This window comes from Microtus pennsylvanicus, chromosome 16, assembly GCF_037038515.1.
Source record: "Microtus pennsylvanicus isolate mMicPen1 chromosome 16, mMicPen1.hap1, whole genome shotgun sequence".
Lineage (NCBI taxonomy): Eukaryota > Metazoa > Chordata > Mammalia > Rodentia > Cricetidae > Microtus > Microtus pennsylvanicus.
In genome coordinates, this window is record NC_134594.1 from 12218751 (window position 1) to 12246636 (window position 27886).

The following is a 27886-nucleotide window of genomic DNA, read 5'->3' on the forward strand; positions in this document are numbered from 1 at the left end:
ACACTGGCTAACACTAAAATTCTCAAGACAGCAGCTTCAAGAGTGAAAACTGACAGGCATTTCCAGCTTTCCGTGAAGCATATTTAAAGTAAATTCTAATTTAAGTTTGTACTTAAATTTATCCCTAGTTTTTATAGTGAGGTCAGCAGAAAAGTGCGCCACACTTCAAAATCGCTTCCCCCCCCACATAAGAACAAATCTTAAAATTTAAAACATTATTTGCACATTTCTCTTCCAAATAGAGCGCTATGTTAGTAGATTGAGGACTGTCTAGAGAATTTTGCTATTATCTTTGCTGCATTATTCAAAAGATCATGACTGTCCCAAAGTAGAATTATACAAATGCTTGTTTTTAGTGATTCATATTTTATACATTAGATAACTTTATAAGTTTGGACAGTTTCTATCAATACCGTGCAGAAATGACATTGGATGAAAGAATTTGTAGAGTGAATAGCAAACCATAAAAATCCACGTGTTTAACTGCAGACAAATCTGGATCAATTTTGTTAAGCCCACAGTTTAATTGGGAATAAAAGCTAAAGCAAATAGCAAAAATTCAGCTCCCCTCTCCCACCCGCCAAGAAAGGAGCAAACACAGAGCCCCACCCTTGCTAGGCTAGAGATTTACCCCTGAGCTAAATCCCAAAGCCCCGATTCCAATTTATTCCCAATTCAACAATGGAAAGTTAAGAAAGTGCCCAGGTCTAGGGGCAATTGCCTAGGATAGGCGGAGCCCACCATCGGGCTCACAAGGTGCTGACTTTAAACTTCTACACAAACCAGGTCTCCCAAGCGCCACCCACATTTTGTTTTCTCCAAGGGCAAGTTAGTGTGAAGATCTAGCAAAGCTTTATTTTCCCGAAAATGCTGATCGAAAAACAAAACTAGGAACAGAAGAATGTGAGGGATAGTGAATGACAAGAGGTGGTGACTAATTCATTTTGGTGGCCTGTTATCTGTGACATTGAACTGTTATTTCAGATAATGGCCATTGTTTGAGGGGAAAATCTCACAGCAGTGGTAGGTAAGACAGGAAAAAATCCTTTGTAAATAACCTAAGCGGTCAGATATTCCCATAGAGCCCTGCCTGAGAACCTTGAAGAGCCCTGGCCTCCCTGCATTGATCGTGGGTCCTTCCTCAACTTGCCCATTGTTGGAGCTTTTTTTTTTTTTAATTTAGCCATAAATTGGACTAGCTGGAGCTATGAGCTGTTCTATTTTCTTCCTGTCAGGATGAGAGATTTGTTTTATGATGCATTGTGTATTAAATACAAGTAATCTAGGGAACTGATTGCTTCAGACACTTGGGCTTGGTCTGGGCTATGGGCGCTCAGTGTCCCAAACCTTTCCTGACCTACCCCACCCAGCCTGGCCTTGCAGCACCCACCTCCTAATCCTTTCCAAAGCGTCTGTGAAAAGTAGGAAACGTGGGTGATGAGACAAAGGTCCTGCGGAATCAGTGACAGGTCCTGACTAAAATCACATTCCAGGGAAAAAGCCTCCCTTTGAGTTGGTCCCCCCGCCCCAGCCCCGTCCCCCCTCCCCCCCCCCCCCCCCCCCCCCGTCCGTATTTGCTTCTGGTAAGGGAGGTGGGGCGACGGGTCTGGACGGGATCCTTGCAGGTATGGCTGGAGGCCGGTAGGTGGCAATGTATCCCGAAATAAAGCCTGGTGTCTGCGGCCTCAGGAACCCAGGTGAACCCACCAGGCTCCTGCTTGCTAGTCTCATCCTCCAGGTTACAGATACCTGCGACACTGCCTGAGTGGAGAATGTTCCCAACTCCAAGAGTCCCTTCTTCAAACACAACCTTAACTTCCTCCCTGGGACCCTGCGAGATAAGTCTAGAGGCAGGGAGGATCCATTCTAGCATCACTATATTGATTTAATATTTGTTTCATATGAAATAATATCAACATTGCTGTCATTGTTATCACTCCTGTACACTGAATAAACTGTAAGAATTAACAGGCGTCATTACATGGATCTGGGCAAAGAAAGCAAAACAGTGGATTCATGATCATCGCCCCCTCTTTATTATTATAAAGGAATAATAACTTCATGTGAGGTTAGCCATCTTACATTTTCTTGACATAACGAAATTCACAGAGAGAGATCCACAACCCCGCAATAAGTGACGAGCCCCGGACTAGCATGCTGCTCTTCCAATAATAACTCATCAGAAGATCTACCCCATTAGAGGAAGCACAGGCCCAGATAAGGGTAGGGTAGGGAGCCAGAGTTTTTGCAAGGAGCTTGCTTTTCTTCCCCACCCCACCCCCCACCATAAGCTTGCTTCCAGTCAGGAGGTTTCTAAAACAACAAATAAATACAAGGAGCCACATACCACCACCACCCTTTATTCCTTGGGATTTCTAGAGAAGTCTGCTTACAGTAGTTACCAGGTACAAATTAAGCCGCTGCAAGCCCCGCTTTCTGCTCTGTAGTAATCAGGAACATGCATGTTCTGCAGGGTTTAGCACCGCCCTTGCAATGGGCTATTAAAAATAATGGTTTTACTATAATCTCAAACCGGCTTTAATTTGCAAGCGTGTATCAGGACATATGATCTAAATACCAAGGGGATAGAGTGGGGGGGGGGGCGGCTTGAACAAACGCGAGGCTTTGGGAGAGCAGAAGGAGAGTAGCTCGTGGGAAATGGTTTTAAAGAATCACACTTTTAAAACATTCTTCAGTAGCAGAGGCGTCACCCCTTTTTTATTTTCTTAATCGTTGTTTACCAAGAAGACGACATTGGAAAGTACGAGGTCTGAGTGGGAACGGGAGGATTTTCTAGGAGTTATAAAGACTCCACTTTAGTTGACGGCAGCACTGGGGTGGGAGAGGTTAACGTGTTTTCTTCCTTGTTTGAAAGGGTATAAAACCCTCCTCAAGCCTTTTCCTTCCTCCCCAGCTACAGGGACTGCAGAATCTTTCAAAAGCCCAAAGATTTCCAATAAGGCCATGGGTTCTGCCTTCTGTTTATTCAAAATAAGTCAATATATTAGTTAAAACAGTAATAAGTTAGTGCCCCAGTATTCCAATGATCCCCACAGGACTGTAAACCGATGCCTCTTTTAAGCCTTAAACTTCATGGTTGTCCCAGAAGTAGGAGTCCAGCTAATGGAGACCCTATGGGCACGGTACATGCCAGCACATCATTAAAAGAAAGAAAAGCAGTCCACCAAAAGCCAGATGAAATAACTGCACTGTCCACTTTTAATGGCTTCCTGTGGACAAACGGCCCTGTAACACTCTGCAGAGGACGGTATTTAAAAACAAGACAACTCGCTGGCAGTTTTCAATACCATAAAGTTAATAAAGTAGGTTCGCATTCACCCTGACATTATGTTTTGAGTTTATAGAGGAAGGCACTTTATAGCTTTAGCCCTAAGTACAGTCCCTTTAATTCTGCAGCTCTGGGTTCTTGGGGTGGCTCAGCAGCCACTGAACTCTCCGAGCTTGCCTTCCCCCCCTCCTCCCAGCACGGAGCAAATACAGGGTTTTGGTTTCTCACGTGCAGTCTCATTCACAGACTGCCCATGAAAATCGTGCTTCATACAGTTCATGTCAGGAAGCATGAAATAATCTGAGAAATTGACATTTGGCTGAACAATAACTGCTTGCTAATTAAATTAGCTTTGTTATGGATATTGATGTGTGTTTAAAAAGAAAATCAATGTTTCCTTTTCTACGGTACACCAGTATGTGGGACATGGGCAGACCTAGGCTTAAGTGAGACACAGATAAGAAAAACCTAAGTATGTCTTTAGGACTCAAGACATGTCCCCTTGGTTCCTGCACAAATGTGTCGCCCAATTTTCCTCCCCTCTGAGTCCCCCAAATTCTCACCGCCCACAATCTATTTAATTCTCTAAGTAGATTTAGTGAAAAGATTTGAATAAAATATAATGCTCAGGTGCAAAAACTAGACCAGAGAGCCGCAGGATTGGCTGTGATGAATGTCCCATTTGATTTTAATTATTTATACTGCTTAATCAGGGAAGTATGTCACAAGCTTGAACTTGAATTCTGAGACGCTGATAGGCAGACCTGCAAGTCTGCCCAGCACAGTGCCAAGGCTGTAGGCACAAAGGTTCTGAGCCTCCAGGGCACCCCTATCATCGCTGCTCGGGAGAGAGATACTGGGGCATTTCTGAGGAACTCTGCTTTTCTTCCATTTATTTATTTATTTATTTATTTATCTATCTATCTATTTATCTTTTCTTGAATCTACTGATGCAGTCAGAAAGAAAGAAAGAAAGAAAGAAAGAAAGAAAGAAAGAAAGAAAGAAAGAAAATTAAAGGTAAAAAGGGGGAAAAAAAGGTAAATAAAAAATTTTCCTTGGTCTGGAAATGGGCCCGCCTGAAAGCATGTTAATCTCGGCCTCAGTAATTTGGTTCTCCAGGAGAAGACAGAAGCCGGGCTGCTGTGCCCTGCACTTCATAAATCACATCTTTATGTGGACAAGGTCAGGGCACCTAACAGCTCAGACATGGGCCTTTGCAGTGGCTCGAGGATTCAGGCGTGTTTACTCTCCTGCTCGGCTCTCTGAGGAGTCGTCCAGCACGCTTCTAATTACTTTTGATTATTTTCATTTGCCGGGGTCAGTCTGGCTTGCCAGGACTGCAGGAGGGTTGATTTCCTACACATCTTGATGTCTTTGTCGGACAGCACTGTGCGTTCAGAATTAGCACCCTGTTATTGTCCCTACAACGTGAAGTCCTCCACAGCCCTGATGCAGTTACCCCTGAACTGGCCCCTACTTCCCTTCTTATTAATTAGCCACACAGCCATAATTCCCTATCCAACAGGCTCTCCCAAAAGAGCCCCTAACTTTAACACCTGAGTATTTTTTAGGGTATCTGGAGAGAATGAAGTCAATTTTTCTGCTTTGATTTTTAAACACAATATTTAGTAATAAATAGCAACTGTTTGGAAACTAAGATGAAATACTTTGCCGACAAAACAGCTCACATGACTAAATTATTATACTCAAAGATTGATTTCCCAAACTCCAACTCCAGCTGCCATATTTAAATTTTTTTCTTGGCTATTTTGATCTATTTCCCGAGCTATTGTGAGGAGTGGCTAGAATATCACAACAAAGGGCTTCATCTAAAGTTTCCGTGAAAGCCTTGTGATGAATAAAGAGTTTAATAAAATACAGCAAAATTGTAGTGGAGCACGAAAACAACATTATTTTTCTCTTCCCTGTCTGTCTGATGTGAACGCATTCAAGAAAATCACATGATGAACCAATATATACTCACAAAGACTAAGAAACAAAGATTCGCAAAACACATGACACACACCTGTATCAATAAGAAACAGGTATTTTTTATAGCACTGAGGACATTTTATAAGCATCTTCAATTTCTAGAGAATCATGGCTGGTCTCAAAAAGCCAACTCTTTTCTTCTCTCCGTTTTGGAACAAAACGAAAGCAGCTAATGTGTTTGGAAGTAACTTCAACTCTGTACAGATTTGATTTTTCATTATTTTATTCATTTTAATTAATTCAGCCTTTCAAGACAGTGTTCAGCACAGTGTGCAATAACTCCGGGGTTGACACCCTCCCCGGGGTTTTGCTTTCAGCCTCCCGATCTTGTGGGGAAAGTGAGTTGGAAGGCAACGCCTCCCTCCATCCTCCTGTGAACCTCTGGGCAAGGCACTTAACCTTTGAGTTGATTTCCATGCAAGTTTCATAATATCAGCATAATGAGAGTGTTGGGAAAATAAATTGAGTAATGTGAGTGTGAGTGGCTCTGGGTCCATGGGAACAGGTCAGAATTGGTGAGTTCCACGGTGTCTGCAAGCAGGCTAGAGTAAACACACATGCAGAACTCGGAAGCCTGGGACTCCAGTTTGGATTGCTGCAGTGGTCTTGCCACCCATCGGCATCCTCCAACTCACCGTTTACTAGTTTCCATGCTTTTAATTCTCCAGACTTTACTCCCCAAACTTTTGCAGTACCTTTTAATGCAAATCCACCCCAGTTTGGGGAAGTCATATGAGGTAGTAAATATAAATAATAGAATTTGCATGGAACACAGCGTTTGATCGACACCTCATGGTACTATTGTTGTAGTAAGACAATGCTATATTACTGATCAGTGATGTAATTGCTGTCGCTTGTGCCACTCTGCCTGGAGCCTTGGGGAAATGAATGACATTTTGAAATTTATGCCCTGGCAATGCTGAAGCATGCATGGGCAGCCCGTATGTTTGGCGGCTCTGTTGAACTTGTCCATATTGGGTTTCATGGTCTAAGTTGATGAGGCCAACTGACCAGGTCTCTTCCTCAAGAGGGCACCAGATCTGATTAGAGATGGTTGTGAGACACCACGTAGTTGCTGGGAATTGAACTCAGGACCTTGGAAGAGCAAGCAGGCAGTGTTCTTAACTGCTGGGAACCTTGGTGATTCAGGTTCCTCCTTATCTAGCCGTCACCACTACGCCTTCTTCCTTGTATGCCTACTGATCTGTAGCAGCTGGGTTCGAAGAAGCCCTTCACTGTGCTTCTCTCCTGGACCAAAGCCAACCCTGTCTATAGTGGGTTTGTCCTTAAGAGCCACCGTGTCTGCTTTTTCCCTAGGCCAGATGCATCCTCTAAACTCTGAAGCTCTTACAGTCCTCACTGCGAAAGCATGCACTGGCCAGGAAGCACAGTTAGGACCACCAGCGGTACTCTGTGATTATCCAGGCCACCTGTAGCCTGGCTCATGCCAAGAAACATCCTGCACACCAACACATCCTCACAGGCATCCCTTATCAACCCCAGGTGATCTGGGGTTAACCGAAGTAAACATGGCTGCTTCTTGAAGCATCCCAGTGAAGATCATGCAGTAAATACTTTATGAAAGACTAAAAGTATAAGTTTCTTAGTTAAAAATAGATTTGATTTTTATTAGGCATCATGCAAGGTATTTAAGCATACACAACCCCTCCCTCTTTTCTCTTTCCAGTGAAACACCTGGGGTGGAGGATTAGGTCTTGTAAACAAACATTTAAATTATTTTGTGTTTCAAAAAAGCATAAATGTTCCCATATATACTTTTCTATTAACTGACTCTAACTCTTGACCAAAAGGTCACAAATAAGACAAAATAAAGCTTCAATTTTTTTTATTCAACTAAATACATTTGGAAATTCTTTCACAAAAAAAAAAAAACAAGTTATCATCTGTAAACTCTGGCAAATTGACCCTTTACCTGTAAACTCAAAATTCTATTTAAGGATATGGTATGAGAACCTTCTGAAAGAATGTATACAATCTCATTTCAACTCATTCCTATCATTTCTCATTAAAAGTCTTCTTGAAACATAAATTTTTTACCATGAGCATATTACACATAATATTTTATATGTTTAGGTTTGTCTTAATATGATTTTTTACCAAAACCATCTCCAGCTATAGATGCCTGAATTAAACACGAAGATTTCTTCTATCGAGCTTTTGACATTGGCGCCATGTGTTGCCTCTGCCTGTGGCTGTCTAGCTAGCCACTGAACTAAGTGAACTTTAAGTCAGATGGCGTGCAAAATTCCAGGAATTCAATCTGTAGATGAACCACAAACCTCGATGAACTAATGTGGTTCCGGGTGAATTAACTCAGTGCACCGAAGAGCAGAGCTTCCCTAGAGTGACCACACAATCTCTGCAAAAAGCTTTACCTGCTGCAATTAACACTGGAACTATTGAAAACACTGAACCCCAGCTACAGAGCCATGCACTAAAGCAAGAGGAAGTGGGTGACGGAAGGGTGCTACGCACCTGTCATCCCAGCACATGGAAGATGGAAGCAGGAACATAAAGCCTCAAGGACCAGTCTTAGGCCTGGGGCAGCTTTGGGGCTACAAGAGTTAGGGAGTGGGGGAAACTGCTCTGCCTCTTACACCTGTTAATCAGCTAGGACTCAGTTATGCGTTGAATTCTTATCTATGATGTAATGAAATGTTTGTGTTCCTTCTATGTTGATAATCCTAAAATTCCATTTTTATCATATCTGTAACTGTAGCCAGACATTATAAATAAAATCTCTATAGAGTCAGAAAAGTATGGCTTATAATCCATTTAATGTGTGGCATATTTTATGATACATGCAGTCCAAGGTCAAACTATCACCACAGTCTTTAAAGCACCAGTAAAATCCTAGTATCATTGTAAAAATACAGACCTCAAAGATCGTTCTGTAAATTGCGTTGCATCGATTCTTCGGTGTCAAATAAACCCTTATTGTAGGCTGTCTGTAAGTTTCAGAATAAAGTACTGGTCAGTTGCAACATACAGAGCTCCGAATTTATTTGTATTCTGTCTACAGTTCTTGACTAGGACAAAAACTCCCAGGTTTTCCCCATACAATGTTTTACCACTGGAGAAAGGGAAGTCACAGGGACATGTATGAAAGAAAACGCTCAAAAGAAGCAGTTAATTCACCCAACTCCAACTCCTAAGAGTCTCTCTCCATGCGATGCAGGCCTACTCACCTGCTAAAGAAAGGCTTTGATGACATGGAAAACCTCAGACCAGGAGCCCAGAATGATACAGTTCCAATGACTACACATTTTAAAATTTATACTCCTACAGCTGAGTCAGATTATATCACCTCTTAGTTTTAGATCCCTGCTCACTGCCTCCGTTCTACTAGCCTAGCAAGCTTCATTAGCCATCCAAGAGTTGTTAACGAACCAAACTTTAATAATTCACTAGGTACTTCAGCCGTGTAACTTGGAAAATATGTTGTTGGTGTCTCTTCAGAAATGCTTTTCATTTTCTGTACTTATCTCCTTGGTACTGCAAGCTGAAATATTTCCAAAAAGTTATTGAAAGTCTTTATATCATGTGTTTTGTCAAAATCAGTGGGGTGACACCATGAACACACTCAATTTAATACAATTTAACTATCATAAACTGTGAATAGAAATGAAGAGAAGAGGAGAATTGTTCATTGCACAAACTAATGTCTCAGAAATATGTACATTATGCGAATTTGGATTCAGTTTTGAAAATTATTGAATAATAGTGACAAGTTAAATAATTAGAATCAATACTATATTTTTATGTGCGGACCAAGAACCTATTTATAAAATTTATTTTCTTATTTTGTGTGTGTGTGTGTGTGTGTGTGTGTGTGTGTGTGTGTGTGTGTGTATGACTGTATGTGTGTATTTGTACTGTCTGTATTCAGGAACCTGGGCATGTAGGAGAAAGAACAGGATCTCCTAGAATTTGTAGACAGTTGTAATCTGCCATGTGGGTGCTGGGAACTGAACTTGGGTCCTCTGCAAGGGCAACAGATCAACAGATATTCTTAAGTGCTGAGATACCCCTCTACCACCTAAAAAATGTCTTAATATAGATTTTAAAATGTGTCTTAGGATTAAGGGAAGAAGAAGACGGGGAGGGGAAAGGGAGAGAGAACACTTAAAAGATAGTTGCACAAATCCAAACAAAGGGTTTCTTAAGAAACGAGTCACCGAAGAATTCATCCATTGCACACTGAGAGAGAAAACCAGCTCTTTTCTAATTCTTCACCCCTAGGGAATTTTTGGTATGATCTAAAGAATGCTATTGGTACAGGACTCTGTCAATCATGTAACCTAGGTGTAATCACACTGTTTGTCTTCACAAACTTCCTGCCCCCCTTTGGCCTGGAACAGGAAAGAAAAGGACTGGATGTGATAAGCTGTGACATACAGTAAAATAATCTTTTCCCTGGACTTCTGAAGACTACAGACTTCCTCTCTGGAAGATGTAAATCCTTTGGCTCATGACAAATCAGTCTCTCACCCGGTTCCTGCTATGTTGTGTCCTTCTGATGATGCAGCCTTCCCAGTCTGTTGTTACTTAGGTGGGTTTGAGAGATTTTCTTTCTGGGCTTCCTTCTCGCTACTTCTAAAATTGTAGAATTGCACCTACATCATTGGAGGTTCTTGGAATTAAACAGTCGTGATAATCTATATACGATGCTTAGTATACTACCTGGTCCATAGGACTCTACCAAGAGAAAAAGAAACTAAATACAAGACACTAAAACTACAGAATCCAAAGGGCCTGCTATAGTTATCAGCCTTATTGTGTGCTAGGTGAGGAGCATGTGCAAAAAGATATCATGTTGGTTTTGTTTATTTCTTCCCTTGTAAAGTGAAGATAAATTAGACTAGGAGATGCCTTATATTTCTGTTGAGAGGGTTATGTAAGATAATCTATATACAGGACCACTTCAGTGGTTAGCATGTGGGTATCTCCTGTGTTATAGGAGATAATGTATGCACAGGACCACTTCAGTGGCTAGTATGTGAGCATCTCCTGAGCATCTGTTATAGTAGTATGCTACCCTGAGAACAGAATGGTCATCTTCCCCAATGCCCTCCATGCTTTGTTATTATATGTGTGCATGTTTATACTATAATAGAGAAACTATTTTTTCTTCCTCATTTATTTGCTGCTCACCCAGGCAGTGATTTGTTTCTGAGAAAAGTAAATGGAAATACACCAAGACAGTGAGGAACGATTTAAACAAGAGATAGAATGGAATTCCACCAAAATGGGCTGCCGACCAAGTCAGGGATCCTTGTCTTGATGGGGGTAAAGTGCGTCTTTTAGAAATTAATTTTCTAATTAGGTAAAATAAAACATATGAAGAAATACAGTAATCTTTTCTTCCTTTGAACCCAAGGTTCCACATAGCACAGGCTTGTCTCACACTAGCTATATAAAGAAGATGATCTTGAACTCCTGACCTTTCTGCCTACAATGTCCAATTGCTGGGTTTAGAGACATGTGCCACAATGATAGCTTCAACACAGGAATCTTCCCAATACTACCAGAATTGGTATGGGATTTAAAAAAACAAATCTTCAACAGAAAACCAATTTGAGCTCTCCTTTTTGTCAGCATTGTATATTGGCTACTAAAAGCTATAATATTTCATAGTGGAAGATGAGACAAAAGATGATACACTGAAAAAGAGAGAAAACTCTGCAGAATGTGACACTGTGTGACTCCAGAAGACCCAGAGAAGGTACCGAGTCTTGAATACGTAAGCTTGCTCTGTTAGTTAGTATGCCATCATGTTACAGTAAGATCACACCATGAATTCAATATGCAAACCAACTTAGTTCACTTTATTCCACGATTATTTATCAGGAAATTTCAACGTCTTGGCAAATAATTTGGCACTAAAAAGATAATTGATCTTTTAAGCTCCTGCCTACAAGGAACTCCAAGTTCAAGAGAAAAAAATCCATTGTATTGGCCATTGCTGTAAACTATACCCTACAGTCAATAATTGACAAGAAGGTAGAATGTTGGCGAGCCGTTATCACTTCTGAGAAGAGGACCACCAAGGGACTGGAGATGGCCCCTAAGCTGTGGCCTACTTGCACACAGCAAAAGATAATGGTTTCTAGTTAAGGAACTTGTCTTGACTTGGATCTAAAAGAGTCTGGCCTGGATAGATTCCCAGACAGCCATCTTGCCGTAAGTGTTTCTCCGAGTTCTACTCACAAGTCATCATTCAATAGACTCACAACAGTGTCCCAAGAGCGATAAGGTGGCTGAACATCAGGGAACATGACTTGATAAGACCAAATTATGAAAAGCTGTCTAACACCAGCTGGAAATTAGGCTACATGGTGTGGGAGAATGGTCTGTATTTAGTCAATTATATTTTAAATAAACGCTGATTGGCCAATAGCCCTGCAGGACTTATAGGCGAAACAACCAGACAGGAAGTAGAGGCAGGTAAATGAGAACAGGAGAATTCTGGGAAGGAGGAAGCCCATTCCTCCGCAGTCCTAGACCAGACACAGAAGAAGCCAGATGTGACTGCCTCACTGAAAAAGGTACCGAGCCATGTGGCTAGCATAGATAAGAATAATGCGCTAATAAACGTTATAAGAGTTAATAAGAAGCCTGAGCTAATGGGCCAATCAGTTTATAACTAATATAGACCTCTGTGTGATTTCTTTGGGACATAACAATTGCAGGAACTGGGCAGGACAGAAACCCCGACAACAACATGGGATAAAAATATGACAATGATCATAAGTTTCAGAGTGGACTGGGAAGTGCTGGTACTCGTCTTTAATCCCAGCAATCAGGAGGCAAGGGTAGGCGTATCTCTGTAAGTTTAAGGCCAGCGTGTTCTATGGATAAAGTTCCAGGACAGCCAGGGTTACACAAAGAAACCTGGTCTAGAAAAATCAAAAAACAAGCAAACAAAACCCAAAAGTTTCAGAGTTGAAAGAGAATAAAAAGATTTCCAGGAATCTCAGAGTAGATTGTAAACTGTGAACTGGTTCAGGGCATGTACCAAAATAGAGATGAGTTAATTTGCAGAGTCAGACTCATTTTTGTGGTTGTATATATAATGCTGTGATGTTGCTCATGAACATATTCTGATTTACTGTTTACCAAGAAAGTCCCCAAAGCCAGCCCAAACCTAGAAACAAAAGACAATATAACCACATCAGGAACAAAAATAATACTGGTGATTTCTGTTTTTCTCATCTTCCCACATCCCTAAGATGGTGGCCTCCCTGTTTGCCCATGAGAGCAAGACATCTCCTTGGCACTTTAATCACTTGCTATAATGAGGCCACTGCCATTATTTCCCAGGTTCCCAAAGAGATTGTCACAATTGCATGCAGACCAACCAAAGTAATGCCCAGGCTCAACACACACCATTTCACCTAGCTGCTCACCTATGCTCCCTGTGGTGATGATAACCATTATCTTACAAGCAACCACACTGAATCCACTGAATCCAGTCAGTTTGAGTATATAAATTTTCTCAAATAACATTTTTAAGAAAAATAGAGCTCTAATAGACATATTATTCATGTGAGTTTATAACATGGATTTGAATGCAACATTATCAGAGGCACACTACAGATTCAAAGGTGTGCCTTCTTTGAAGATTTTTTTTTTTTTTTTTTTGGTTTTTTGAGACAGGGTTTCTCTGTGGCTTTGGAGCCTGTCCTGGAACTAGCTCTGTAGACCAGGCTGGTCTCGAACTCACAGAGATCCACCTGCCTCTGCCTCCCGAGTGCTGGGATCAAAGGCATGTGCCACCATCATCCTTTGAAGGTATTTTCTAACCCGTTCAATTGCATGTGCTCCGGGAAAACAAACAGGCATGAACACAATTTCATGTGGACTTGTGGGCTTGGGAATGACTCTGGGATATTTCCCCAACACCCACCTCACTCTCTCCACCACTTTGTTTCAACTTACATGTTGAAAACGCCTGAACTAAGTATGTTTCAGGAGAAGGTTTTGAAGCCACAGGGAATCACACTATGCATGTGGATCGCTGTTCCCACCTGATTGATTTAGGCAGAAAAGAAGCTGCAGACAGCGCAAGATTGTGTGCTGTTAAGAATCAAGTTATGTGGTTTGATTGGTAAGTTCTGCAGAACTTCAGATGGGAGAAAGGTAAAGGCCGGCGTGGCAAGGGCCAAAGTCAGCCTGTTCTCATTCTGAACTGGAGAGAGAAGGAAAGGGGAGCATATGGCCTAGGCTCCAAGTGTCTTCTGTGTCTGACTGCTTAGATGAATCCACGCATGCTTTTGTTTCTTATGGGGGGTCAGATGGGCCTCAGAGTTCAGTGGTGCACGCAGAGCCATGTGCATTGCTGTGCAAGTTCTAAATATACTCATTTCCTGGTAGACACTAAAGTACCAAATAGTTTTGAACCTATCCTTGGTGAATTTCTCAACATTAATTAAAGCAATGCCAGGAGATAATTGGGGGAAAATATAAGGTATATACAAAAGTTTTTTTTTTATCTAAAAATTGCTAACATACTTCATATTCGGTCATAATGACTTGTAAACAAACTGAAAACATTAATTTTAGATAATAGGTCTTCCTATTTGACTTACTAACTCAAAACACTACCTGTATGCTACATTGGCTTCATTTTAACAGGAATAATAGCAAAAGCAAAGACCACAGGACACCATAAGCATAATGTCCAAAGAAATGCCTTAAATTCGCCCATGCATTTAACCCCTTTTAATATTATGTGATTAAAAGATAAAATCATAAGCCAATGCCACCTGCTTGTTTTTCTTAGAAAGTAATGGAGTATTTTATTTGTAACCTAAGTTGGTCTTGCTCGTTTTACTAACCTATTCATTTATCCCAGAAAAAAAAAATCAGACATAATCCTCGTCAAATTCTCATCTTAGAAACTTCACTAGCAACAACGTGGTGAGGGCACAGGGGCAGAGACAGTGATACTGGGCAAGCCAACAGCCAGCAGTGAAACAGCAGAAGCAAGAGGACAGTGAGCATTTAATACGTATCTTCTCTATGTCCAGCACTGCTGTGCAATTTGATTTAATAATTCACAAAAAAGGCCATTAGAAGTTTATTGTTGTTTAATACAGATGGCAAAATACAACAAGAATAAGTAAGTAATTTGCCCTAAGTCACACTAAGTGTTTGCTTCTCCCTCCCAAATGCTGGTGTGTGCTTGCATAGCACCTCTGGCCAGTCTTACTATATTAAGTACGGTTTTAGTTTTCCTTTACAACAGGTCTACATTGCATCAGACACAGCAGCCTGACAGGATGACTTACTAAGATGCCAAAAGTGTTGTCATCCTGGTCACTGAAAGCAGCCATTTCTGGTCACTCTGAGTCAATCGCTGACTTCAGGGACCCTTATGGTGAACCGCAAGCCCCAGTCTAATGATATATATTAAATTAAGAAAGCAATACTTCCAGAGGCCTTTCCAAAACCAAAATGGACTCCCGAGACACGATGGAAGTCTATGCTCTATTAATTAAATATCGGCCAGTACGTACGCCGGCTCGGCCAAGGCTTGGCCACAATCAAAGCAAGAACTAATTTGTATCCTGGCTTGGTCTGTGGCATTACACCAGTTTTTCAATTACTCACTCATTAATTAAGTGTATTTTAATTATAGTCTTTCAGAATGGACACAAACAGAAAGAAATTCAGAGCTCAGTGAGGAGAGCAGCATGTCTTGTCTCCTGAGGTGTCCACGAGTTCCCTAAAATCCCTGTTACCTATCCTGATGGCGCAGCTGTATTTCCATAAACACACAAGAATAAACGAAGGCAAAAAAACCAACTTCCAGCTATGAATTTATGTCTATATATAAAAGGTAATAAACACAATGATATTTTATTTTTTAACATTCTATCCTTCAGCCATAACTGTGTCTCACAGCCCAGGAAGGTCACTGGGTTGGTAGATGTTTCCTCTGTTTTCAGCATGCCTGCCTCCTTATCTGATTATTTAAACTGTTTACAGACCTCCCCACACACACACCCAGGGCTTCTATCATAAAGACCCACTTGAGGTCTGCACCTGAGGTACAAGGCAGTGATTTTCTAGCACATTCCTAGTTTAGCCATGTTCCATGGGAAATGCCTTGACAAAAGTTTGTCAACCTGCAGTTTTGGGTTCAGAAAACAGATCTCAGAGTTTGGGTGGTTTTAGGAGCATCTTCCGAAGCTGATTAGAGTTCTGGAAAACTTGGGATGTTGTCTGTAGAGACGGATGGACCTTCGGGAAAAGAATTCAGCTTTCAGAGTGTCATGAGGACGAAACTACTGCCTTGTTCCACACGCCAACCCTGCTAACACAGCGCTCATTCTAGTGCGTGGGGGGGGAGGGAGAATCTCATTAAGAACAATAAAGCAAAGCTGTAAAACTGATTAACTTCAATAATGAGAGGAAATTTGGTATAATCAAATGTTCCCACTGTACCAGACTGCCTGATCGTCTATAGAATATGAGTAGTTTGTAATTAGTCTACATTTTTCAACACTAGTGAAAACTATATAGTTTTAGGTATCATGTTTAAAGTACCTAACAGGCCAGAGATGTCATGCTAAATACAAGAGATCTAAAGGACTCTGTCACGCATCGATCATGTCCGTGAGCTGCCCTGTCAGACTTTTTGAAGTGCTGTATACACGATCTTGCAAGGTAAAACACTTTATGTACCATATAAAATTTGAGGCATAATGTTTAATGTTCACAAGATAAGTTAACAAAACTGTAGCCTGGTGGCTTTTTTATTGTTTTACATCCTTCAAGGGCTTTGAGGAAAGATAAACAAGGAGGGAGGAGAATAAAATGGGATTTTTTTCCATCCTCTTTCTTTTTTCTCTTTCCTAAATTAAATTATAACTCCCAATCTACACCCAAGGAAGAAAGTGTTCTAAAGCACACTGGATTTTTTTTTTTTTATGTTTAGATAGCAGCTTTCAAAACATGGCTAAGTAAAATGTGTTTTGAGATGGAAAACATTTGGTCTTTTTTTGCAGCTTTCAACAGCTTAAGTGAAGGGATTTTTAATGTTCTCAAACAGCTGGGCCACAGTGTATGTATCTTGAATTCCACCAGCACTGAAGGATCCCATCACCCGACTACAGAGAGAAGGTCCCTTTTAATTCCACTTCCTGACACTTAGCCATCTTAATGGATTCCCAGTATGATCACAGCTTTCCCAGAAGTTCTACTCCAGAGCCCCGACTGCCAAAAGCTATATTCCTCACCAAAACATAAAGCTTTTTTCTTAAAAAAAAAATGACAATGGTTTTGTGTTTATCATGGGTCAAAGGTAATAAATTAGTAGTCAAGACTTTAACCCTAATAAGATGGGGCCGGAGAAGAGATGGCATTGCCTGCTTCCAGGGCCCTCACCGGGGCCTCCTCAAAAGTGTGATGGAACATTCCAGTGTGCATTGTCTGAGAGGCCTAAACTTCTATCAGTCCCTTAACAACACTGCAAATGCTATAAAGGAGATTCGCAGAGCAAACTGACACATGGCATTCACTTCACATTTCCTGGCCAGTGTAATACACTCAGGAGGGTAGGATCAATAGCCCAAGAAGTTAAACCCCCCCCCCCAATCTGCAGGTCACATAAATACCTTCCTCAAAGTATACAACTTATGAAAACTTGTGAAAATAGCACCATGTGCATCTTGTATCTTGAGTGTCCTGTTGGCTTCACAGGTGATTTCACTTTCTGCACTTGCTTATCTCAAACACTGAGGTTCACATGACAGGAAAGCAAACCTCACGTGGTCAGTCCTGCTCTTCCTTTCTCTCTGCCTCTAGCTCTTCCTTTTCTCCTTTGCCAGCCATCTCTTAGCTCTGAGGAGGGCAGTGAGGAGGACAGAGCAATATTCTAGAGCCGTCTATGGAGTCTGTGACAGTTAATCTTGTCAAATTGATGGGGTTTAGAATCTCCATGGAAATAAATGCCTGGGTGTATCAGTGAGGGATTGTCTATGTTAGGGTAATTAAGATAGGAAGGCCCAACTTAAACGTGGGGTGTAGCCTCTGAAGGGATGGGATCTCAGAATGCATTAAAAGGAGAAAGGCAAATGCAGTCATTTCATCGCCGGCTGCTTCCACACTGCGGGGGGCCACAGCGGCCTCCAGCTCCTGCTGCCTGATAGGATGAACTGTTTCCCCAGCTGTTAGCACAATGACCCTTTCTATCCTAAAGCGGAACAGAAGATCAGCACTGAGAAGTGGAACCGTTGCAATAAGCCTGACCATGTGGTCCTTGGGCCTCTGAAACTAGCTTGTAGTAGCAATGTGGAAGACCTTGGAACTTCAGGTTAGGAAGTCAGTTGCATGTTGTAAGCCATTCTGGTGGGAGCTTGGAAGATAGGAATTATCAGTGTGCAGTGGAGCCTGGGCTCCTGTGGTTTCAGAAGGGAGTGAGGAGCTTGGCTGGAGTCACTCCTGCGGCATTCTGACAAGAGATCTGGTGGTGTTCTGCCTGTGTCCTGAGACCTTGAAAGAGGCCAAACTTAAGATAATAATGGGCCTGTTTGCTGGCAGAGGGCATTTTAAAACAGGTCAACATTCAGGCTGTGTTCATGATTTTTTTTTTCTCATGGCTCGCATTCAGTTCCAGAGAGAGGGAGGGGAAAAAAGTGAAGCTGAAAGTTGAGAAAAATGTGAAGTTTAGTGAGGAGAGGTTTATGAACAGTTGAAAGCCTTAGGTAAGGGGGCAGGGATGAGAAAGGATCTCTGTAGAGATTTAAATACAGATTTACACCATTGAGGGGGGCTCCTGCTCTGGAAAAGGAAAAGGAATGGTGCCTCGAAGACAAGACCTCAAGATCCATTTGAAACATGAAGGCTGCATTTGAAAGGAGAGAGGCTGAGCTGAGAACTGTGCTGAAGGGGTTCGCTCCTTAAAAACAAGCTCAGACAGTGTTTTCTCAGGCTTGGCAGCTGTAGATGCAGCGAGCCAGGCTTCCGGCTGAACTTCCGGCAGAATAAGCAACAGTGTTCCCGTGGAACTGATGTTATAGGATGCAGGATGAAGGGGGTCATGGTCATGGAGTCTTACTTACACCAGAGGGCTGCTGAGGTCAGGAACTACATGCCAGGACCATGGGATATCTGTTGTGGAAAGCTGCAAGCATGTAGAAAGAGTTATCCCAAAAGAGGGTATGTGTGCTTCAGGCGACATAGCTTGAGAGGTGGTTCCATCAAAGCCATTCGGGGTCCGGGAACTTCCATCACAAGCCCCAGAAGCCAGATATGGAGTAGGATTCGGTGTGTTTCCCTGCTGAATGTCAGTCTTGCTTTGATTTGCTCATTTCTCTCACCGTCCACACTCCATTCCTGTTTTTGGAATAGGGATGGCTGTTCTGTACCACTGTCAATTTGAAGGGTAATTTGGTTTTTATTTTATAGGAACTCACATTAAGAGATTTCCTTGAGTCTCAGAAGCGAGAGTACTTTGGACTTACAAACAGTGCTGGGATTGTTCAAGACTATGAGGAATTTGGAAGCTGGACTGAATGTGTTTTATATTACAAGATGGTCATGACCCCATAGACAATGGATAGGAAATTACATTTTAAAAGTGATGTTTGGGGGTCTTAGGGTGACAAAGAATGAAGTTGTGATGGTTAGTTTTCATTGTCAAGTTGATGGGATTTAGAATCACTATGGAAACACATCTCTGGACGTGTCTGTGAGGAAGTGCCTGCACACGGTAATGGAGGTAGGAAGACTGAACCTCAGTGTGGATGGTATCGTTCCATGGGTTAGACTCTCAGACTGGATAAAGCAGCCTACAGGCAATCATGTTACCACTCTGTGATTCCTGACCTCAGACACCACGTGACTAGCTGCTTCATGTGTCTGCTGCCATGTGCTCTCACTGTCACAGACTGGGGAGGCCGGACAAATCATCCTTCAGTTGTTTCTCAACAGTGCATTTTGTCGCCGAAGCAAAAAAGCAGCTCCTGCGGTGTATGTGACTGGCCAGGGACACGTGGAACAGATGCTGCGTGACTATGTATCTATGGCAACATTCCAAGTCACAAACAGCTGCCTCCGATACTGTGGAGGGTTCAGATGCTTGACAAAAGTCTAAAATGCTTCCACTTTAAGATTGCCTTTTACCAAGGCTTCGCCAAATATGTCACCTTGTTCTTAATTGATTGAAAATGAACATCAATGTCTACTGTAAGCAGACTCTTCAACTCTAACGTCGGAAAGGAGAATTCATGTTTGTGAGGTACACATGCACACATATATTCATATGACTTCAAAAGTATACTTCTTAATTTTACTATTTTATGTGCATAAATGATCACTTGTATGTATGTCTGTGCTCCACATGTGTGCCTGGGTGCCCATTAAGGCCAGAAGAGGGCATCATATCCTCCAGAACTGGAGTTAGGGGCACATTGAGATGCCATGTGGGTGCCGGGAATCGAACCTGGTCCTTTGGAAGCAGGGAATGGGCCATCTCACCCGCTCCTCCAAATTGTACTTGATAAAACAAATCATAGTGTATACTTTTGAATTGCTTTTGCTCACTTGTCCTTTTGAGTTCCCTACTCAGTCACTAGGATTGCTGCACACCCAGTTACTGGTTTTTGCTGTAAAGACTTCAAGTTGAAAACAGTGTTCAAAGCCCATGAGAAATGAGTAAGAATTGTTTCCATGCTGCTCAAATTAATCTATTTGGTTCTTTATTAAATTATACTATTATTTTATTTTCATTTGGTTCTTATTATAGTATTATCTTATTTTCATTTAGAGATATCAAGTTAAATATTTTTATATGTGAAATTGGTAAATGTCAGTTCCCAGATTTAAATCCTGTTGTTATCAGATTTGTTAACATCAACTGATTGCGACTGGTTATGCACAAGCAAAAAAGCTGTAAATTTATTTGCTTTACCAACTTCAAAGTTTATGCTGGTCTGACATCTAATCATTTTCTTTTTACTAAAGCTATTTTATTGATCTCATTATTTTACTTTTTCAATTCCTGGTGCTTGAACCTTAGGGGGCTTGTATTATAAAAACTACTCAATATACAGATTTTCAATAAAAGGCTCATGATTAGAAGCAGAAAATTGGCAAATCCTATAGAAAAATATAAAATCCCACATAAAGTTACATTATTAGCATATATCACAACTCAAATGAAATTAAAGTAAAATACTTATGATTTAGAATATGTTATTAAAAATAAAATCATCTTTGATGCTCTTATAGATAAAATATGTAGAGAAAAAAATCATTATAGATAACATTTTATTAGTAAAAATACAATACATTTATAGGCAAATATATACATAATGGATGATTATAGATAAAAATTAGACATAGAATTAATAGGAAAGCCATATAGAAAAAATAAATTAGATTATATTGCTTAGAACTGAATTTTGTGTACTAAAAATTATGGGTCATTTTTCTCCTTCATTTAGTTTCTAAGCATAGAGTAACTAAAACAAATCAGTATGATTTTGTTGCTAAAAACAGCTTTTAAGAATTTGTCAGCATATGAAGAGAACTGGGGTTCTATTCCCAGCATCCATGTGGTGATTCATAGCCATTTGTAATTCCAGTTCCAGGGGATCTGACACCCTCCTCTGGCCTCCATGAGCACTGCATATATCATACACACAAAGCATTTATGCACATAAAATAAAAAATTTAAAAATCATTTTAAAAGGAGAATTTGTATTCTGCTTTGTAATTGAACAGAGGAGAACACATGCACACTTGTTACCATAAGACATAATATCTTGTTCTGGCTCATGACGCCTTTTCTCCAGTCAGACGACGCTTGGAGAAGTATCTGGAGTTATCAAAATGAGGTAAAAGAGCCACCTTAATCTAGACTTAACTATTATGCAAGAAAATGATTCATAAAGAGAAATGATTGTGTTTTTTCTTCCGAAATTTCCTGCTATGTTCTTTGCAAACACTGTAGAACTCAAGTGCATACTTCCCATTAGATTGCTGAACATTTACCCTGACCTCAGAGTGTCAACAGAAATAAAAATATTAACATTTCAGTTATTCAATGTCAACAAAAAGAAGCCAAAGTATCACTCAGAATTTAGTACATTGTATCCTTAAAACCCTGCACAAAACTGCAAGCTGGGATTCTGGAGTGTAAAATGATGGGTATGGAATAGTGAGAGCAAGCAGTGGTTTCCCTGAGCCACCCAAACTCCCGCTGACCATCTATCACCAGTTTACCTTAGCAAACAAAAATCACTGATGCGATACTTGGTTTTGTTCAATTCTAGAGGAAGGCAGGTTTTCATAGAAAACAAACAAACAAATGTTAGCCAGACAAAGCATAAAGAGAAAGGTAGTACCTAGTCCAAGGAGCGATCATATTAGCTATTGATCATATTATACCAGGCTGTCCATACTGGTAACAGATGCTCAGACTGTCGCAGACACTCTTCCAAATGCATGCCTAAGACCACAAGCCCTCCTGAGCCCAGTACTGTGTCCTTACGTCTGTTGATTTACATGTCTATTTTAATAATTGTAATTGCCTATCTTAAGTTAGACTTTAAAAGTCAATCCGAAGCCGCCTCATCTCCATTCTCTCAGAACTCACTCTCCAATTATACCATAGTTAATGAAGACAAAACTCAAACGTGTACACACTTCTGTGAGTAAACACACTTGACGTTGTGTGTGTGTGTGTGTGTGTGTGTGTGTGTGTGTGTGTGTGTGTGTGTGTAATTTCATCAAGCAGAAAGTAGCTGGAGTAATGTTTGGCGTTATGAGCCAACAAGTCTCATTCTGAGCCACATTCCACAAAGCTTCCTAGAGATGCTCATAGTAGTTCACCTGGAAGTGGAGAAGTAGGTTCTCAAGCACACACAACATCTGAGCACCTTTTCTTCCTGGCTAATTTAAGGAGTGTACATGATGGGACTCAGGTGATGATCAAATATCAAATTTTATTGACCTGTTTCTCTTGAAGAAACTTACTGGTGCTTTTGAGGTTCTATGTAGTATTTCCTCTTCCACCACAAAATGGAAAATAATGGAATCTCCATTTTGAATTCCTAATTCTTTCTGTGATGGGTTTCTCATGGATGGATATTAGGGATTCAGGATGTAGCTCCAATGCAGACCATTTGTCAACATGTGCAAGACCCCGAATTTGACACTCAGCTCCACAGACAACACACACATGAGCACACAACACACATACATACCCACATACAACACACAAGCTAGCATAAATACGCCACATACACAACCACCCACACATGCACATACAGCAAACACATGTACAGGATACACAACACACAGACACAGCACACAAACATACAACACATATTCATAAGCATATTATTCATACATACACACTCCTTACACACATAGCATACAATACAAGCACTTCACACAATATATAGCACTCCACTTCACAACATACACTATAACAGAGTCTGGGCATATATGATAAAACTCCAAAACACACTAGACTTTCGTCTTGGAAGGGGGGTTCTTTTCATTCTTAAACCACTTTTACTGCCCCATCTGGAGGTTGGGGCACAGTCTGTACACAATACATGTGTGATGAAATGAAAGTTAGAAATATTGTTTTATGACCATTATAAAGCTCTTTAACATATTTTGTCCCATAGAAGTTGGAAACAGAATGGTGGGTATCAGAGGCTGGTGTGGGGTGGGGCTGGTCAGTACTACGGTATAGTTAGGGGCACAAGATGCATCAGTGCAGTGACTATAGACAACAAGAAGCTAAAGCAAGTAATTTGAATGTTTTCACTGTAAATACATGACAAATGTTTGAAAACTCTGGTGTACTTAACCTGATTCAACGTTATACAGTGTAAACATGTATAATATCATAATATTGTTACCCTAGTCATACATACAAGTTTTATGTATTTACGTCAATTTAAAATAAAAATTTAAAAACTCTTCAACGTTTATATTATACAACCATTATTCTTTTAAAAAGAGTAGACTAAAATGATCTTTAATTTTGTTTAAAGGAAATGAATAAATAAAAAATAAAATGAAATGAATCACAAGTAACATAATCGTTGTAATACATGGTTTAATAAACATTTGTCAAGCACTTACACCGTGCTACTCTAAGGCAAACAATGATGGAAATGCGCAACCACAGAGCCAAGAACTTCTCAGCTACTGTAGAATGTCAGAGGTCATCATGAGGGGTGGGCAGACTGGCCTGCAAGAATATTCAAAGCACTAAGACACAGGTGAAGAGATGATGGGCAAGAACCTGGAGTTTAGTTTTCTCGGGGGCGGGGGGAAGAAAGTTGGTTCTATCAAAATAGAAAGTTCCCAGGAAATACACATACAAAGAGACTGGTCATTCCAGAACTGGAAATAGGAAATTAAACCAACATTCAATGGGCACCACCCAAAGTGGGACATAAGACAGATGAAATGTACATGAATCTGGTAAAACTAACAAAGCATTGAGGAATGAGACAAAGAAGAATTGGTTGTTCCTGAGGGCCACATTCAAAAATTACAATGAAAAGTTTCTCCCTGGTTTAGCTTGATATAGAAATGTAATTTGTGTTTAGCAACCAGGACAGAAAATTCTTTGTACTAAGTAACACAGCCTGACAACCTCTGATACCATGGATTTAAACTTCTAAAGATCGCTCTCTATTTTACTGGGGATACTGTGAATATTTACTGGGGAGACATAGACCCTGACGAATGTCAGTTCCTTTTCTTTCTTTCCACTGTGTTATGAGTTTTCACTGTATGTACTCTTGGGGGAACCTTCATAGATATAAAGACTGGCGATTAGCCTCAAAATACACTCACTCTTACCGGAAATAAATTATAGCTGCAACCTTTTTCCTAAGGGCCTAAAATGAGGAAAAATTGATTATATTAAAGCAGTAGTTGGTGTTTTCATTGTTGCAACAATATGAAGTTCATGATTGTGAGCAGCAATGACTAGAAGGAACCTAAGAAGACTAAAGAATGCATGCAGAGATTTTTGTGGCTAAATGCTGAATGGGTGTGTAGCAGTCACATCTGGACCTCTAACGTGAAAGAAAGGCTTAATGGGTCAAAAGGCTGAGAACACAACACTCCGCTGAGCAAACCCTTCAGCTCTGAGGAGCTCACCTTGCCAAACCACTGGGCTTCAGCAGGCTCTGGGGTCTATGGCTGGAGAAAGTGGGAAATCGTAATGGTTTGATGTTTGTTATATGTACATTCACTAAAAAGCAAGTAACATTGCATATAAAGACATTCATGAACTATATACTATTTGATAAACATCATCATAATAAAGGCTTATGAAATTCACTCTATCTACAAAAAATCAGTTTTTCAAGTTTACCCTATGGTGATTACATTTTTTAAAATGTTTGCTCTATTCATGCATTCCTGTATCCATCTTCAGAAAGTACATAAAAATGACCATAGAGGTAACCTAAAATGCATATGAAATATATCTGATGCTATCATCACTTGCTCCCCCCAACAGCCCACCCTCTCCTCGTTTACCTTCTACTTTCCTGGATCTGTTTTCCAGAACGTCCACTGGAAAGCCATCTTCTCCAGTTGCTGAGGACGGACTGGGTTCCTCCCAAGGATTAGTCCTCCGTGTATTCTCCTTTAACATGCCTGCTAGGTTCTATTCCAGCCACTCCCAGAGCTATAATCTTCTCTCCTTCCCTGTGCTGATAGCTCATGGACAATGCCTCTAACCACAGCTTCCTTCTAAACTTCAAACTGGTTCATCCAGTTGTCCCACAGGTATCTAAGTTCAACTTGGCCAACTGAAAAGTGTGTGCCTTCTTTCTCTGGCTGGTATTTGATTAGCCTCGGTGTTTCTCTCTCGCCCCCAACCCAGCAGATCCTCAGGCTTCTGATCACATTTCCCCAACAACTCTTACACCAGTAGCTTTTCCCTCTTATCTTCTCCCACATCACCCCATGCACCCTCCTCCTTGCATACAGACTTGCCCTATTTAAGCCCTTTCTCCAAATGCAGCTAGGATGACTTAGCTTGACTGGGAAGCAAACCCTTTGGTCTAGGGATTTAGTTCAGTAGGACAATACCTGTCTAATGTACAAGAGTCTGGGTTCAGTCTCTAGCTCCATATACTTGCAATGAACACACACACACACACACACACACACACACACACACACACACACACACACACTACTTTCTTGCCTTATGTCCTTGCATGACACACTGACAGGCAAAAGGCCAAAGAATTCTGCATGGCACTCGTGTGGTCTCCAGCATCTTATCTAAGTCTGGCTTGCCCACTCCCTACTTGGCATTCTCTAAGGACTGACGGGAATATAAAGGCTCAAGTTCACCTTAGCGGTTCATGGTCTGAGCCTTTGTTTGAGCAGGTACACCTGGTTTACCATGCGACTCTTTATATTCTCTTAAGGGTGACGTTCCTAACTGACCATGCTTCACATTTGAAACATTTTTGTCCCTAGAAATGTGTAGCAAATTTCCAAACTACCAAAGAATGGGTGTTTTTCTATGCTTCCATGACCTTTTGGACATGAATTTGCCAATGTTTTCTCTAAAGTTTCTCTGTCTGCCTATCTGCTTGTTTGTCTGTCGGTCTGTCTACCCATCTGATTACCAGTCAACACTAAGATTTTCAAGGCCAGGAAAACAGTCTTGTGAATCTTTGCTGCTGGCTCATATTAGAGACAAAATTAACAGAGAACTAAGTTTTGTACGTGTTGGCAGTGATCCAGTCCCCAGCGCATTTTCCGGGCATGCAGATATAATACTCGCACAGTGAATATGAGTGGATGCATGGTATCAAACTACAAAAGCTTCCTTCCAAGTCATGTGGATGACTACAATGATTAGGTAGAAAGACAATGTTTTTAAAGGGCATAACACAAGAAAAACCATGGGTGAAAACATCTTCCAAAATGAAAACCAAGACAAAATTGTTTTATCCCTAAATCATTAGGGATATCAGCAATAATTCAACTGTAAACCATTTTATCCATATTAAGTCAATGTAAGGTTATGTTGCCAAACAATGCTTTCATGCATCTTCTTAGAAATAGAATATATGTGATTCTGCAGCATCTAACTGCAGGAATATTGGGAGAATGCAATTGACCAATACAAGACAAGGTCAGCTCTTTCTTCTGTCTTTTCCAACTTGACAGCCAGTACTTAAAGTTAAACAGAAGAATACCCAGTCTCCTGGGGAGTTGTGCCACCGCCTGGGATATTACTTAAGTGACCACTGAAGCCTGATATTTTTAAAGTGAAGCTCTTCACAGTGAAACAGGCATGAAATGACTTTTTTAAAAAAGACTGGTTTATTCATGTATTTATGTGTATGAGTGTTCTGTCTTCATGAGCACCGGAAAACGGAATCTGATCCCATTACAGATGGTTGGGAGCCACCATGTGGGTGCTGGGAATTGTACTCAAGACCTCTGGAAGAACAGCCAGTGTTCCCAATGACTGAGCTACTTCTCCAGCCCCCATGAAACGACATTTTAATACCCAGGCTTTGAAAAAGAGACTATCTTTTCTAGCAACGATCGGTTCTCTTTTGTCTGGATGGGGCATTTTAGTCTAACACTACGGAACTTGCATTATGCTCCGGAGTCTGCGGATTTCTCCCTGTCTCTAGTGTCTTCATGTTATACAGGCATTTTCCTCACCTGTAACAAAGTCTCCTGAACATCGACCACCCACACTCCTGAAACTCAACCCTGGGCATGGAGAGAGCTAAAACCGGTTGTATAAATCAAACATTTGCTAGTATCATGAAGAAAACCCTAATGATCCTTTGAAATACATATAATTTTATCATTTACAAAACTGTGCCTTTCATGAGGCTGCCAATCTTCACTGATACTGCACCCCTCTTGGAGTCCAAGGTATTAAGACACTCATATTAGTCATGATTAATCATCAAGTTACAGTTTGCTAAATGTCACAAGAAGGTCAGTTTGGGATGTACTAGGCCTACGTTATCTATTTAGTGTGTTTATAGACATAAGTGTTCTGACATTAAGAAAATCAAAGGGGTAATCAAAAATCTCTGACATCCACTTGCAAAGACACAGTAGTCTTAGAGGAGTCCTCCTTTTCAGAGAGTGCCTGAAGTTATCTGTGGGTATTCTTTTCTCTATTTATAGCTCTCTTTAACATTTAAACAACCTTTGCAGACCACAAAAGACCTTGTCTCTGAGATAAACCTTGAGAAACTAACTGGCAAAGCCATTGTGCAGAGAATACGGAAACCCACATTTCCATTCTCCACTTGAGTGTGTTAAAAGAGACTCTAGCAAAGGCAAAGCCGCTCAACGGGGAGCGGTTCAATGCAAGTCTCTGAGGCTGCTGTGGTGTGTAGCATGCCCGTTTCCAGCCCTGATGGTGAATGCAAGTCTCTGAGGCTGCTGTGGTGTGAAGCATGCCCGTTTCCAGCCCTGATGGTGCCATGTTTGCTTAGGAAGACAGAGTGTGGCTGACAAGCTCTAGTTCCGATGAAACGCAGCCAGACAACTCCTTGACCTCTGAAACAATAGGTGGGGCCTGTTTGAGTCAT

At 40.9% G+C, this 27886-nt stretch overlaps 1 protein-coding gene across 9 annotated transcripts in view; it reads right to left on the reverse strand.

Annotated features, from left to right (window-relative positions):
* Mecom (MDS1 and EVI1 complex locus) overlaps positions 1 to 27886 on the reverse strand; it is a 549775-nt gene that overhangs the window by 61886 nt on the left and 460003 nt on the right. Inside the window, exon 1 of one of the 9 annotated variants that reach the window (XM_075951067.1) lies at positions 24834 to 24976. The exons of the other annotated variants lie outside the window; for them this stretch is intronic. The gene's annotated coding sequence lies outside the window, so the exon portion shown is untranslated. Of the gene's footprint in view, positions 1 to 24833; positions 24977 to 27886 lie in introns of those variants that run through there. 9 annotated transcript variants of the gene reach the window in all.